The 14,631-nt window shown below is 38.2% G+C and overlaps 1 non-coding gene across 1 annotated transcript; it reads left to right on the top strand.

The window, feature by feature from the left end:
* The first annotated feature begins 14,558 nt into the window (after window positions 1-14,558).
* TRNAE-CUC (transfer RNA glutamic acid (anticodon CUC)) lies at window positions 14,559-14,631 on the top strand. Its single transcript has one exon. It is a non-coding gene; the product is annotated as a tRNA-Glu (tRNA).

Below are 14,631 nucleotides of genomic sequence, written 5' to 3'. Positions count from 1 at the left end.
CGTCAGGGATCGTGGAAGAAAAGGAACAAGGATTCGGGTTACCACCAGAATACCAAGCGTCAGGATTCTCAGATGAGCCAGACTAGTGGTCATTGTACCAGATGCCACAGATGGAACGAGGGTGAGTGCCGATCATTTGGGAGTAACTGTTACAACTATGGCCAACCAGGTCACATGTTTCGTGATTGTCATGCACCAAAGCGAGACGTGCCTGCGTCTAGTGTGAATCGAGGGAGCAACTAGATACCTCGGGGAACCGTTCAGAAATACAGCTCCGGTCAGAGTATACTCTCTTACTCTAGCGAACGTTGAGCATGCAAGTAACGTAGTGATAGGTACCTTATTATTGCTTTTAAATAAGGCTTCTATTTTGTTTGATTCGAGTGCAACCCATTCTTTTATATCTGTGAATTTTGTTGGACGGTGTGGGGTTAAGACCCAAGTCATAAACGAGGTGTTATCTATTACTACACCGTTTGGAAATGTATCTCTCTATAGGAATATATTGGTAGATTGCCCAGTGATAATTCAGGGGAAGCTGCTACCAGCGAATCTTGTTGTATATGACATGTCAGGGTTCGATATCATTTTGGGGATGGATTGGTTGTTTTACAGTCATGCTGTGATCGACTGTCGTAGGAAGGTAGTAGTGTTCATACCTCGTAGGAAGTAGGAATACGAGTTTATAGGATCGTGTGTGTGTTCGACAACAAAGATTCTATCGGCACTTCAGGCGAGGAGACTACTCTTGGACGGGTGTCAGGGGTACCTAGCTTGTGTGAAGGAACCATCATATGATGAGTTGAGACTCGAGGACATTCGGATAGTCAGCGAGTTCCTGGATGTGTTTCCATATGATTTACCCAGTTTACCTTCAGATCGAGAGGTGGAGTTTGCGATAAAGTTGTTGCCTGGCAAGGCACCGATCTCTAAAGCTCTGTACCAAATGGCTCCAACAGAACTTCGAGAGTTGAAGGAGCAGTTGTAGGAATTATTGGACAGGGGATTCATTCGACCTAGTGTTTCTCCTGGGAAGCTCCAATATTGTTTGTGAAGAAGAAGGACGAGTTGATGCAGATGTGCATTGATTACCGTGAGATCAACAAAGTGACGGTGAAGAATTGTTATCCTTTACCTCGTATAGAAGATCTTTTTGACCAGTTGCAAGGGATGTGGGTCTTTTCAAAGATCAACTTGCGGTGAGAATATCATCAGGTGAGGGTCAGATCTGAGGATGTGGCGAAGACTGCTTTCCGAATCAAATATGGCCACTACGAGTTTTTAGTCATGCCTTTTGGGTTAACGAATGCTCCAACGGTGTTCATGGACTTGATGAACAGGGTTTTCCATGAGTACTTGGATTGATTCGTGGTGGCATTCATTGACAATATTCTAGTATACTCGAGGAGTTTGGAAGAGCATGAGGACCACTTGAGGTTAGTATTACAGACTTTGTGGGAGAAGAAGTTGTATGCTAAACTGAAGAAGTGTGAATTCTGGTTGAGTCAGATTGCATTCTTAGGCCATGTGGTTCCTGGTGATGGTATATCAGTTGATCCTAGCAAGATTGAAGTTGTGGTTGACTGGGTGAAGCCGAAGAATATGCAGGAGGTTTAGAGTTTTCTAGGACTGGCGGGTTACTATCATCGGTTCGTGGAGGGGTTCTCTAAACTGTCCGGGCCTTTGACTCGATTGACCAGGAAGGGGGTGTAGTTTGAGTGGACCAGTGATTGCGAGTAGTGTTTTCAGGAGTTGAAGCACCGGCTGGTTACTGCTCCGGTTTTGACCATTCCTTCGGGGGATGGTGGGTTTGTGATTTATAGCGATGCATCTCTGAAGGGTTTAAGATGTGTGCTTATGCAATAGGGTAAGGTAGTAGCGTATGCTTCTCGGCAACTGAAGGAATATGAGAAGAACTACCCTATGCACGATTTGGAGTTAGCTGCTATTGTATATGCACTGAAGATCTGGCGACACTATCTGTACGGGGTGCAGTGTGAGATCTTCATCGATCATAAGAGCCTCAGCTATTTCTTCACGCAGAAGGAGTTGAATATGAGGCAAAGACGGTGGCTAGAATTGATTAAGGACTATGATTGCACGATCAGTTACCACCCGGGGAAGGCTAATGTGGTAGCCGATGCGTTGAGTCGGAAGTCAGGACCTGCGGATGTATCTGCAGTTGTAGCTCAGCATCACATCAGACGGGATTTGGAAAGCCTTGGCGTGGAGTTGGTGTCTAGTAATCATCAGTATTTTAGTGCTAGCTTGGTGATCCAGCCGACCTTGTTTGAGCGTATAAAATCCGCACAGGCTAGTGATACAGAGTTGGCATAGGCTATTTAAAAGGTACAACAGGGACTGACTACAGAGTTTAACATCTTAGAGAGAGGTGTGCTGAGGTTTGGGACCAGGTTATGTGTTCCGAACGACGATGAAATCAGAAGGATGATTCTGGAGGAAGCACATTGTTCCTTGTATATGTTACATCCTGGTAGTCTAAAGATGTATCAGCATTTGCGCGAGTCCTTCTAGTGGACTGGTATGAAGAGGCAGATGGCTCAGTTTGTGGAGCAATGCATGACGTGTTAGTAGGTAAAAGCTGAACATCATAGGCCGGCAGGGTCATTGCAGCCTTTGCCCATTCCGGTGTGAAAATGGGAGCATATTTCCATGGATTTTGTGACCGGATTGCCACCAACACTTCACGGGTAGAATGCTATTTGGGTGATCATGGATAGATTGACAAAATCTACTCATTTCATACCGATGAAAGTTGGCTATCCTTTGAGTAGGCTAGCAGATATGTATGTGCATGAGATTGTGAGAATGCACGGGGTGCCGGTGTCCATTGTGTCAGATCGAGATCCGCGGTTTACTTCTCGATTCTGGATGAGCTTGCAGGAGGCATTAGGAACGAAACTTACTTTCAGTACAACGTTCCACCCGCAAACTGATGGACAGTCAGAGAGGATGATACAGATCTTGGAAAATATGTTGCGAGCTTGTATATTGGACTTCGGTGGTAGCTGGATACAGTTTATGCCACTAGTAGAGTTCGCTTATAATAACAGCTTCCAGGCTAGTATTGGGATGGCACCATTCGAGGTCTTGTATGGTCGGATGTGTCGATCTACTTTGTATTGGGATGAGGTTGGTGAACATTAGGTGTTAGGACCTGAACTCGTGCAGCAGGTGTCTGAGAAGGTGGGTTTGATTCGAGAGAGGATTAGATCAGGTAAGAGTCAGCAGAAGAGTTATTTTGATGTTCGCCACCATGAGTTAGAGTTCGAGGTGGGGGTTAAGGTATTTCTGCGTATCGCTCCGATGAAAGGGGTGATAAGATTTAGGAGGAAGGGCAAGTTGAGCCCGAGGTATATCGGACCATTCGAGGTTCTTGAGCGAGTGGGTCCTGTAGCCTACAGTATTGCACTACCCCCAGCACTCTCGAGGGTCCACGATGTGTTTCACGTATCCAAGTTAAGGAGGTACGTGCTGGATCCTTCACATGTTATCAGCTATGATGAGTTGGAAATTGGGGATACTTTTGTGTATAAGGAGATATTTATTTAGGTTCTGGACTGTAAAGTTTAAAAGCTTTGTACCAAAGAGATACCGATAGTGAAGGTATTGTGGCGGAATCATGACGTCGAGGAAGCTTCTTGGGAACTGGAAATGGAAATACACCGGAAGTATCCACAGTTGTTTTGAGCACTTGTATGTTATCCTACTTTGGGTTGGGATAAGTGGTTAGTCATTGGGAATGTGTGTATTGTGAATTCCTAAGACAGTTTATGTTGTAACCACGGCATTCCTCCGTCATAAGTGAGGGTGTGTATATATATCTATATGATGGGGCTACGCTGTAGTGGTCGCCAATTTCTTTCTAGAGTTATGTATATGTGTGTTCAATTATATGAATGAGTTTGCGAATGAGAGATGACAAATTTCGAGGACAAAAATTTTGTAAGGAGAGGAGATTGTAAGAACCCAAACTGTGATATATGGGTTTAAATAAATAATAAAGGGGTAAAATGGGAATTTGAATAGGCTTCGTCGATGAACCTTTATCTCTCGTCGACGAAGTTTAGAGACTCATCGACGAGGAGAAGCCGAGGGGTTTCAGAAAAACGAAAATATTAGGATTTGTCGATGAATCCACCATCTCGTCAATGAGCTATCAATATGACCTCGTCGACGAGTACACCATCTTGTCGACGAAGATGCCCAAGTCAAAAGGCTATAAATAGAAGTCTCTTTGCTTCCAAGCTAAGAAAACTCAAATCCTCTCTCTCTCTCTCTCTCTCTCTCTCTCTCTCTCTCTCTCTCTCTCTCTCTCTCTCTCTCTCTCTCTCTCTCTCTCTCTCTCTATAACTCTCCTTACTCTCTATCTCTCTAGATTTCTTCGTCGTTCGTCGCGAGAATCGTAAATATGAAGTTACCATGAGGATCGTGGAAGGATTCTCTACAAGTTCTACGGATCGGAATCTCGTTTCAAATATTTTCGGGTTTTGGCGTAAAATCAAGGTAAGACTCGGTTTTCAATTTTGATCTAGTAGTTTAGTAGAGAACAGTGTTGTGAGTATATTCTGTACTGTTGGTTGTAGGTTTTGGAACTCAGCTCACTGTTTAGGGGCCTTAGAGTTTGGGATTTGCTATTTAGGGAAAAGGTAAGGGGAATTGTGTTTATATCGGTTATTTTTGAAATTGGACTTGGTGGAACTATGGTCCACAGTCCTGTGTGTGTATTGGCTACTCATTTGGGGGGATCTAAAGGGAAAAACTATGGGTTTTTCATGATTACAGTTTTGGGAAAAGGGGGCGACGAGCTGCATCCCTAGTTTTGTTGAAAATCGAACGTATATGTTGATTTATACTGTGTTATAAGGATGGTCGTGCCTTGACTTGTTTTAAACTATATATGTTTGGAAAACCATGATTTTAGATTACCAAATGGGTATGGTTTGTTTGGTTATATGAGCATGCATGTGTGTGTGTGATTGGTTGAAATGCAAGTAGGAATGCGGTTCCGAATTGTTCCAGGTACTGAAAGTGTCCGGCTCTATATCGGAGGGCATATGAAATCGTTGGCCATAAATTGGCAGAGTGTCCGACTCTATATCCAAGGGCGTGAGCCTATTCTGGCAGATCAGGCCGAAAGGTGTGGATCCACCAGTTTAGCGCCGGTATAATGCCATGGGAGTCGGGAACTAGCCATGTGCCAGTGGTGCTATGTTCGCGGGTTGACTACGGGCCAACGCCGTATGTCGCGGGCCGACTTCAAGCTGAAGGGTGTGATGACACCGAGATTGCTGATCATGTGTATGTGTGCATGTATGCACTGGGTAAAATTAGTACTGGACTGCATTTAACTATGTGTATGTTGTATCATGATAACACTCAAATATCACACACCGATATAACCTGTGTTCTTCCTTACTGAGAGGTGTCTCACCCCAATTGTACGTGCATTTTTACAGGTCCTTCGAGAAACCAGAACTAGAATCCTGGTATAGAGAGCGTAGTGGCCTATGTACTGCGGTTAGCGCTTGGGTAAGTGCTAGGGCTGTGTTTTGATGGGTTGTCATTTTAGGATGTGTTGGGCACCGAGTTGTACGTTGTATAATGGAGCTTGCTCTGCTCTTGTATAGACTCTGGTATGGTACTGTATATATATATATAGAATGACCTTTTCTGCTGCGTATATTTTGATGTATTTGGATGTGTTTAGGGTGTTTGGAAACCCCATGTGGTCGAACCCTCATCCTTTGTACTGTATCTTTAGATGTTTTATTAGATACAGGAACATGTTAGATTACATTTTCACCCCTGGGTCTCACTTTCGGATTCGGGGCGTGACGTAATTACTATAATTCTTCGAGTCTCTACAACTTGTCCAACCCTCCTCTTCGATCTTTAGAAAGTCTATGGAGTTCCTTCTTCTTTTGTCTATCCTATATAGGTGAAAGAATTTTGAGTTGGCAAATCCATCCATTAGCCACTTGACTTTTGATTTTTTTTTCCTCCAAATAAGTTCTTCTCTAAGTATATATTCCTCTAGATCTCCCATTAGGTTTTGTTTCTATAGCAAGATTGGGTCTAGGGGCCTTTTCTTGTTTCATGAAATTGATTTGCTCTTTGAAGTATTTTTTTCCAAAGAAAGCAATTCCAAAAATTTTCCTTGTTCCATTTTAGAAGCAACTTTGTCATTTTTATTTTCTTACAAAGAATTATCATGATAAGATTGTTCCAAGCCTTTCTATGATGGAAAAATCAAATTTCTTTTCTACTTGTCCACTCAAATTTGAAAGTTGTAGAAATTTTTTCTACTCTTCCAGAGTGTCTAACATGATTTGATTACAGTTTGAATTGATCATTGGGAGATGCTTTATTATAGCTCTTAGGAAGGTTTTCCTCCGAGCACTATTTGCTATCCCCTTGTCCATTCATTCTTTGAAGCTAACTAAACCACTTAAAGATTGTTTGGAACCACTTATAGGAAAGTACTTTTTAAGAAAAAGTACTTATCTAAAAATAGTTTGAAATTACTTATAATAAGTGCTAAGTACTTAATAAAAAAATTCGTAAAATACTTATTTTTCTTTAAAAAAAGGTAGTTTGAAAAATTGCTTTTTGAAATAAACACTAATTTAAAATGTAAATCAAACACTATTTATAGACATAAGTACTTAAAAAAAAAAAAAACCCTTTTTTGAAAATGTACTTATTTTTTAATATGTTCCAAATGGGGGCTTACTTTGTTAGCCTAAGTGAAAGGATTTCCACAACCTTTTTTTGGGTTGAAGAATAACCAACATTCCCTCCCTCTCGACTAATTCACTATGAAACTAAAGTCTCATGCATATAATGTTAACCACATACATTAGTCTCATATGGTGCTTAAATTCTTCTAAAATTCTACATTATCTTCGAGATATGGAGAACCATATCCATAGTTTAGGAGGCATGGGTTCCTACCTTGTGTCACACAAGCTGTTATTATATTCCTTTCCATTTATAATTACAATAATTTGATATCTTCTCTCTATTGTGTCGGCCACTCCACTTGTGCCAAACACCAATACTACAACTATTACTATTGAATATATAAGAAATTAAAGCAATGTAGAAACTAATAATAAAACAATAAAAAGAACAAGATAAGAAATTTACGAGGTTTGGTATAAAATTACCTACGTCCTCGGGCGCCAATGATCAATCCACTACTTCTTGATAAAGTACAATTTTGAGGTGTGTTTTACAAATGAAGAGTTGAACTCTTTATATAGCTTCAACCTCAAATCTAAAAAACACTTCTCTCCAATGTGGGACAGATAATATAAAAAATTCAAAACAACATTTTATACTAATGTGGAACTATTCTACCAATGTGGGACAAAAAAACAACAAATCTCCACCTTGACGATAAATTCAACAAATTTTCCACTCACCATCATTTTCTAGAGTTCCACATCATCGGCGCCTTCCAAAATTATTCAGACTTGCAGGATATTGATCAAGTCCAAACAATGTTTGAACTTGATTGTTGTCACAATCTTGGTCAACATATCTGCGGGATTTTCAGTTATAGCATCTTCTGAAGAAGTATATTGCCTCCATCAATAATATTCCGCATAAAATGAAACCGAACATCGATATGCTTCATTCGTGCATGGTAGACTTGGTACTTTGCCAAATGAGTAGTACTTTAGCTATCACAAAACACAACAATGTGCTTCTGAACAACTCCCAAATTTTCAAGTAAACTCTGCAACCAAATAGCTTCCTTAACAGCCTCTAAAGCTACCATGTACTCTGTACTCTGCTTCTGTTGTAGACAAGGGAATGGTAGACTGTAAGGTAGACCTTCAACTCACTGGACCATTAGCAAATGTAAAAATATATCCAGTAGTTGATTGATGTTTATCCAAATCACCTGCAAAATCTAAATCCACATATCCAACAACACGTTGATCAATAGTATTATTTTTCTCAAATACTATACCAACATCAATCGTATTCATAATATATCTCAAAATCCATTTCATAGCTTGCCAATGTCCTTTACCCGGATTATGCATATACCTACTCACCATACTAACAACTTGTGAAATATCAGGTCTAGTACAAACCATTGCATACATCAGACTACCAACAACACTTGCATAAGGAACCTGTGACATATACTTACGTTCCTCATCTAATTTAAGAGATAGAGCCGCACTAAGTTTGAAATGAGGAGCAAGAGGAGTGCTTACTAGTTTTGATTGCTCAGACATGCCAAAACTCTGTACTACCTTCTTCAAATACTGTTTCTGAGACAAACTAACTCTTCCTCTCATTCTGTCTCTGCGAATCTTCATGCCAAGTATCTTCTTTGCTTCACCAAGATCTTTCATCTCAAACTCTTGATTTAACTGACTTTTCAACTTGTTGATTTCTTCTCTATTCTTTGAAGCTATCAACATATCATCAACATGCAAGAGTAAACATATAAAAGATCCATTTTGTAGTCTTTGAAAATAAACACAATGATCATGTTTATTTCTAACGTACTTCTGACCCATCATAAACTGATGAAATCGTTTTGTACCACTATCTTAGAGACTGTTTTAAACCATACAACAATCTACCCAGTTTACATACCCAATTTTCCTTTCTAGCAACCTGAAATCCATCTAGCCGAGTCATATAGATTTCCTCTTCCAAATCACCATGTAAAAATGCAGTTTTTACATTGAGCTGAACTAGTTCAAGATCAAATTGTGCTACCAAAGCCAACAAAATTCGAATGGAAGAATGTTTAACAACTAGAGAAAATACCTCATTATAATCAATGTCTTCCTTCTGTGCGTAGCCCTTAGCTACCAATCTAGCTTTGAAGCAAACATTATTTGCATATGGAAATCCTTCTTTCTTTACATAAACTCATTTGCAACCAATTGCTTTCTTACCCTTGGGCAGCTGGGCTAACTCCCAAGTTTGATTCTGATGAAGAGATTGCATTTCTTCATCCATTGCTTTTTTCCACTTGTCTGATTCAGAGTTCCTCATTGCTTCTTTGAAAGTGTAAGGAACATTATCATCCACAACTGGAAGTGCATAGGCCACCATATCAGTATACCGAGCAGGTTTTCGAATTTCTCGTCTTGGCCTTTGAGAAACAATTGATTCTTGTTGTTGTAAAGATTCTCGAATTGAAATCTCCTCTTCTTGTACACTATTCCCCATCGTAAATGGAGAGTTACCTTGTGTAGTTTCATTTATCAGTGGGTTTCCCAAAATTGTCTCAACCTCCACCTGTTGTTGAGTACCACTAGTCTTCTATTCAACTCGTGACTCCTTGCGTATTGTTTTCTTCATTATCGCAAGTTCATCAAAAGTCATATGCCTGCTTAAAATCATTTTTTTGGTCTCTAGACACCAAAGACGATATCCTTTGACTCCTGCACTTATCCCTAAGAATATTGTTTTCTTGGCTCTTAGATCCAACATAGATTCTTTAACATGATAATAAGTCATACTACCAAATACATGTAAAGAATCATAATTATTAGCAGGCTTTCTAGACCATACCTCACAGAGTGTTTTTCCCTCTATTGCAGATGATGGTAGACGATTGATAAGATGACACGCATATTTTGACAGCCTCGGCCCAAAACCTTTTATCTAACCCAACATTAGACAACATACATCGAACTTTCTCCAGCAAAGTCCGATTTATGCGCTCTGCCACCCCATTCTACTGTGGTGTATTTCGAACTGTGAACATAAACGGGTCACTCGTGTATCCACTACCATTATCTGATCTGATCCGTTTAATCTTTTTGCCAGTTTGATTTTCAACTAATTTTTTCCACTTAAGGAAAATATCACACACTTTATTTTTATGCTTCATAGAATATACCCAAACTCTTCTAGAAAAATCATCAACAAAAGTGACAAAATAATGCATACCACCCAACGAAGCCATTTTTGTGGGCCCCCATGCATCTTTATGGATGTAGTCTAAAATACCTTTAGTCTGATGGATTGCTGTGCCAAATGTCACTCTAGTTTGTTTTCCTAGAATGCAATGCCCACAAAATTCAAGTTTGCACACCTTTGCACCCTTTAACAAACCTCGCTTAGCTAATTGTTGCAAAGATTTTTCTCCTGCATGTGCTAATCGCATATGCCATAACCTAGTTGTATCTGAACCTGCATCTTTCTCAGAAACAACAGTTGCTGAGCCAATAACTGTACTACCTTGTAAATAATACAAGTTATTTTTCCTTATTCCTTTCATCACCACCAATGCACCTGATTTAATCTTTAAGATTCCATCTTTCAAAGTGATAGTGAACCCTTTAGATTCTAAGGCACCCAATGAAATCAGATTCTTCTTTAGGCTTGGAACATACTTAACATCAGTCAAGGTCTTAATAGTTCCATCTTGACATTTCAATTGTATTGATCATATTCCAGTTGTTTTACAAGTATTGTCATGTCCTATAAAAACAACCCCACCATCTAATTCTTCAAAGTTAGAAAATCATTCCCTATTGGGACACATATGATAGGAACGACCAAAATCCAAAATCCACTCACCAAAATAATGTGACGAAGATGTTCCAACAAGAGAAAAATCTGACTCACTTCCATCATCATTGACTATATTGGCATTAGAATGTGCTTTGCCCTTATTCTTCTGCTGTAATTTAAGGCAATCTTTCTTCCAATGCCCTCTCTCACGACAAAAGGCGCATTCATATTTAGCAGGTCTCCCATAAGATTTACTCCTCCCATGAGATCTACTCTTCCCATGAGATTTACTCTTCCTTCTAGGTATACGACTCTGAAAACATCCCCTTATTGTTAGTGCTTCTACTGTTTCCTTATGGACCCTCTGATCCTTCTTTCTGCATTCAGTACTAATCAATGCAGTACAAACAGCATCATAAGTAACTTTATCTTTTCATACAATAAAGTGGTGGTCAAATGTTCATACTCATCAAGGAGAGAATTCAATAACAATATGGTTTTATCCTCATCTTTCACCTTTTCATCCAAATTTAACAAATCGGCCAAAATTTTATTGAAAGCATTTATGTGGTCATTAATCGAAATACCTGGTTGATACTGGAAGAGAAATAATTTCTTTTTCAAATAGAGCCGATTTTCCAGACTCTTGGTCATAAATGTATCTTCCAATGTCTTCCAAAATTTTTTTGCAGATGTCTCCCTCATAACACAATATTTCTTATTTTTGGCGAGACACAGACGAATCATACCACATACCTGACGATTGATCTTTTCCCAATCTCTATCACCCATATCTATTGGTTTATCATCCAAAACAATATCTAGTTATTGCTGATACAAGATGTCCAATACCTCACATTGCCACATACCAAAATTATTGGTACCATCAAATTTCTCCACTTCAAATCGAGCATTAGCTATCGTCTTCGACGATGATTTCAAAGCCGAAGGGGTTGGAGTTCGTGTGGACAAAGTTTCTTCTACTACTGCTCTAGTTTCTGCCATCTTCTATATATTCAATAGTAACCAACAAAGAAAAAGACCTAGGATAAATAGTACGTACCAACTGTGTCTACTTTATTTTATTCTATGAAATTCCACTTTGACCAAACCGACCTCCAGGGAGCGACTGAGCCGCAATGGTCTCTGAGCACTCGCTTAGATAAGGTCTTTATTAGACATCAAACATGGAATTAAGGATCCTAACAGAGGAACACCTCCATATCAACACTATTCAACCTAGCTCTGATACCAATTGTTGTGCCGGGCACCCCACTTGTGCCAAACACCAATACTACAACTATTGCTATTGAATATATAAGAAATTAGAGCAATGCAGAAACTAATAATAAAACAGTAAAAAAACAAGACAAGAAATTTACGAGGTTCGGTATAGAACTATCTACGTCCTTGGGCGCCGATGATCAATCCACTACTTCTTGACAAAGTACAATTTTGAGGTGTGTTTTACAAATGAAAAGTTGAGCTCTTTATATAACTTCAACCTCAAGTCTAAAAAACGCTTCTCTCCAATGTAGGAAAAATAATATAAAAATTCAAAACAATCTTTTATACTAATGTGGAACTATTATACCAATGTGGGACAAAAAAACAACACTCTCCACTTGATTGCCTTGATCTAAGTCTACCATGGAGCTCACTTTAATCTCCAATCCCCTAAAATGTAATATCCAACTTTTCCCTTGAGTCTTTTGTTCTTAATAAGAACATCATACTCCTAATATTTTGTGCCCCCACGGGCATGGCTCGATGGAAAGACATCAGCACGTAAAAAGGAGCATTGGGGGTTCAATTTCAGGTAGATACACTCACAGAGCCAACAGTACCTGTGAATGGTGAGAATTTACTCTGTGAGCCCGCAGGGACCGTGGATGGTGAGAGTTTTTTGTGAGCCAGCGGGGACTGTGGATGGTATTGGAGATGTGTCCTAAGGGTCGGGTTGGCCGACCGTCCAACTGATGCACGAAAGTTGTGTCAGCATTCCGAACTTTACCTGATCAGCGAGACCTAGGGGGACGACGCTGATCCGTAGGTTTGGTGCTGCACCAAGGGGTCCGAAAGGCTTGTTAGTGGCTGGAGTTCTTATGTAATAAAAAAAAATATACTCCTAATTTATTATCAAGATCCTCACTTTGAAACTATTAAGGTGTGGTCCAATCACTAATAATTCAAGATCTATACTAAGATTAACTTTAAGACTAGTTAATCGGGCCTTCCTCGTCAACCTTTTACGAGATTTGATGTTCCTGCATTGTATGTTGTTTCTCCAACTCTTGCAATTGGCTTGCCCTGTGATGAACTAAATAGATGTTGGAGATTTGGAGTATAACAATCACATTGATTAAAAGCTATAAATTCAAGTGCGAAGGTATCCTTACAACCCCCACCATATACGCACACAACCTATATATGGATCTAGAATTTGAGTTTGGTGAATTTTTATTCTCTCGAGGTACTTTAATGCCTTTTTTTTGGGGGGATTTCATGTTCTTGTTAATGTTTTCTAATATTGAACTCGAGTCAAAATTGAAATGAAAAAAATAGTTATTCAAAGATCAATCTTTTAAAACTTCTCTAGTCATTATTTTGCTTATTGATTTATTAATATTTTTATGGTTATCCTTCGATCATCTTTTTATCGGCTGTTAATCTGATCAACATTGGGATATTTGCATAGCATGTATTACGCATCAACATTAAGATTAGCCCACATCGACTGTGGAAGGGATTGGTGGTCAGATATTAAATGTGAGAGAAAGTCTTACCCCAAGAGCTAGCTTTTGAGGTTGAGAAGATCCTGAACCGTCCAACACAAAAAAGGATTGGTAATTAAAGATATTAACTTGGTTTGTTATCATATGGCAAATTCTACATTAACTTGATTTGTTACCATATGGCAAATTCTACAATGGATTATACATCATTATTAAAAATATAGAGTTTAAAAACTTCAAAATTATCTACATCTTTAATATTATGGTGTAAATATTGTTTGGCGTTTAATATTTGGATTATAAAGGATGGAAGAGAACCAAATTTTAGGAATCGATAATCAATATCATGAATATCATTATCCTTTTTTAAGTTGATATATACATTATATTATTTATCAAAGTTGATAAATAATTTATTGTGGAAACATGTCTTCAATAAAAAGGAAACAATAAAAACCAAAGTATTAAAATATATATAAACAATGCAAAATAAAATGTTTACTAAATGTTGTGTTGAATTTCAACAAAATCGGTTTAATAATAAGCCGCAATAACCAAAACAAACAACAGCAACAATTACTAAGGCGATTGACTAGAATTAATTAATTGTGGGATCGACTAATAATTTGAGAATGAAATAAATCATTCTCATTTCTTTAAACCCAATAATATTAATCCTTTTCTAATAAATTATATCACAACCAAGAGAATAAATAAAAATAATAAATGATAATAAACAATCTCCCCTCAATTTTACATGTCATTAGTTGTGATATTTTTTTAAAATAAAATATTATGTGTTTGGAGGTTAGATTTCATACTTTGAATTTGAATCCGTATTGATTTGGATAAAATAAAATACAAAATTTCATTCAAGTTAACAAAAATTCAAATTTAATGACTAAAAGTTATGCTTAGAAAAAAATTTTAGCGCTAGTTGTCACAATATCTAATTTTTTTTTTTTTTTTTTAAAGAAGGAATGGAATTTTGAAGAATTAAATATGATAGGAGTTAAATAGATATTTTAGAAATTTAAATTTAAATTTATTTTTGAAATACTTATATATCCAAAATTTGCAGATGGTGTAATTTAAAATGGTAACATATAAGATTGGGGGACATAATATAATAATGAAAAATAAAAAAAATAAATTTATTTTATTTCACTCCCTATTCCCTTAATTAATAGTATTTTTACACTTATAAATATTTTAATATTATGAAAAGCTGCAATTGGGCGGGTGGGTGAAGAGTTGGACAGAGTTAGTACTTGTAAATATTTCTTCTTCAGGCATGAATCCGTTGTAGTCTAGGTGGTTAGGATACTCGGCTCTCACCCGAGAGACCCGGGTTCAAGTCCCGGCAACGGAA

This window comes from Malania oleifera, chromosome 13 (genome assembly GCF_029873635.1).
Source record: "Malania oleifera isolate guangnan ecotype guangnan chromosome 13, ASM2987363v1, whole genome shotgun sequence".
Taxonomy (NCBI): Eukaryota; Viridiplantae; Streptophyta; class Magnoliopsida; order Santalales; family Ximeniaceae; genus Malania; species Malania oleifera.
This window is presented reverse-complemented; position numbering and strand designations above follow the sequence as displayed.